We start from the raw sequence: 2,854 nt of genomic DNA on the forward strand, positions 1-2,854 counted from the left end.
AAAGATATGGTCCATATGAAATTGCAGGCGAAATGAAATATATTCTCCAGAGAACATATTTATGCCATGAGGACGACAAGTATTTACCGAAGAAACGGACTCGAATTCAAATCACTATATAATATTGACATTAAATATCGAAAGCTTAAGGGAAATATAATTCACCAAATGAAGATACAGTTTAGAAGTACTAGCGAAAGAAAAATTAGTGAAAGGGAAAGATTAGTATGGAAGGACTAATTATTTCCATTTTTCTAACTCAATATTCGTGATATTCATTTCGATGAACATACACATCTACGCAAATGTGATGCTACTTATGTTATTATATTAAAATGCAAAGACGAAGTTAAATAAACAAATTCATTCACTATATAATCAACTTCATAGACATCATTTCTAGAATTTGTATTGAAGCCCTCGATCTCCATGTTAGTAATATTTACCTTTAAAATCGTCGGTAGGACTTTTTACTCATGGAAGAAGTAAAATAATATTACAAATATTGTATATGCAAATAACTTTTAGTCAAATTATTATTAAAATTGTAGTTTCTCTTGTATAATGTAACATGAAATATCTCAAGTGTGAAGCTTCGCTAGAAAAATAAGGCTACAGGGGCAGGTCCATTTAACAAATGGTAATGTGAAGCTAGCGATGATTTTGGCGACTAATTTTTATCGCCAAAGGTCTCCAGACTTGGCGACCATTTGGTCTCCATTTTTTGGCACCATGTTCGTTTAGTGCCTGTATAACTTTAATTGGTAGTGTAATTCAATAACTGTAATTGATCTCTATGTGTAACTGTAACTGTATTCGACCCTTATATGCAACTGTAACTGTTTCTGACCCTCATATGTAATTGTAACCTTATATGCCATCCAGAAATTTGGAGAAATGGAAGGTACAGTAAGACCCCGCTTAACGCTGTTTTGTTTAGCGCTCTTTTATTTCAACCCGGGGATTCCACGAAATCGCTCGCAGCATACGGTGATTCCCCGAAATATTATTCAGCGATAGGTTTCAAATACATATCCGAAAGAGTGTACTTGTATTTCTTGTTTGGTGCGGTATTGTACAGACATATTTTGAAGGGGTAAATGTGGAAGATGTCGAAGAAATAATTCAAGAAGCAGCGGCTAGTCTTTCTAATGATGAGCTCAAGGAATTAACTGAACAAGAAGAAAACAAAAATGTTGACAGCAGTGATTCAGAAGAAGAGCAAAAAGAACTTTCGATGGCGTTTGTAAAAAGGAGTTTGTCTACCATAACTGAAATAATGGATCAATTCATTGAAAATGATCCGAATTTTGACAGGAGCTCAAAAGTAAGGCGTGGTGTTAGAGATGCTCTATCAGTTTATGAAGAACTTTTAAGAGAACAACGCAAAAGAAAAAGGCAAACAATGCTTAGTCACAAAAAGGCAGAACTTTAGTTAGTTAGATGCTTTTGTCACAAAAAGGCAGAACACCGAAAACGCGGAAGGCTAACTAAATATGACTGACTTAGAATTTTATTTGTTTTTTTTAAGAATATTCGTTTTGTTATTTATATTTTGTTTTTATTTTTGCAAGAAATAATAATGTGGTATTAATTTGGGCTTTAAGAAATAAATGTTTGGTTTTATTTTTATTAAAAAACATACTTTTTAAATTTAATTCCTAACCAATTTCCTAGCCATCTTCCCTAACCCCAATATTTACATGTAAAGATAGCCTCGTTTAGCGCTGTTTCGCATTACGCTCTACTTTGATGGAACGTATCCCCCGCGTTAAGCGGGGTCTTACTGTACTGAAAATTTCTCAGCGACCGGGGGGAAATTATATTAGACCGGAGAGAGTCTTAATTCTGAGTTTTTAGTTCAGAGTTTGGTGACTTCGTTGAGAGATCTCCGTGCGAGCTTCACTCTTTAGATGTGCTTTGCATTGAGTTCGGTTTAACGTTCACAGGTGTTTAAAGTTGTAACTGCTGATTATGTTCTATCATACTGAGAAGGGCTATGCGAGTACTTCGTATATTACGGAAAGTTCCAAATCTGTAAAATGTTTGTTTGGGGAAAATAAATCAGGCTATCATCGGTTCTGGGTGCATTCAATCCATTATGAACTCTTCGCACGCAATAATAATAACTAATTAAATGAATAAAAATTAAAGATTGACACAGTCTCGAAAAGTATAATTTACCTCTTAGCATTTTCACATTAAATTATAGCATCATACTATCAAACAACATTAGCAAATAGATAGTAATACTTTTTAGTAAATATTTCCTATTTTGATTCTCGGCTGTCTGAACCGAGATTTTATTATTATTATAGTTATTTCATTAGTATTTTGCTTATTTTTCATAGAAAACGGCATTGAAAATATTTGTACAGTTCAAATGCCTTCGCATGAGAACAACACTAAAAAGAAATAACAATACAGATAATGGTAAAGTTGCTATTTTTGTTCAGGTGGGTGAAGGCATTTACACAATATTTAATATACCTTATCATTCACCCCATTCTAAAAATAAACAAATTTGAGACTGTAATAGTACAAATTATTCTTTAAAATAAATAAAGCATCTTTTGGTGCCTATTTAAGAACTGTTATTGTTTTAATTCTAAAATACCATTTATGAATGCAAGATTAATGCATTTAATGTTTCACAGTATACGATAGTTATTGTTTATGGCTTCAAAACGTTTCTTAAAATATTTCATAACACGATGCATTTTTGTTTTCACAGCACAATGTGTGCACAGCTCTCTTTGTTGTATCAGATCATTGTTTGAGATATATTTTTTGCATTTATTCAAACAAAGAAGGTTTTACGAAACATATTATGGATTAATAAAAAACAAATATG

The sequence above is a fragment of the Stegodyphus dumicola genome, chromosome 9 (assembly GCF_044657685.1).
Source record: "Stegodyphus dumicola isolate Sdum_Otavi_A_Nest chromosome 9, ASM4465768v1".
Lineage (NCBI taxonomy): Eukaryota > Metazoa > Arthropoda > Arachnida > Araneae > Eresidae > Stegodyphus > Stegodyphus dumicola.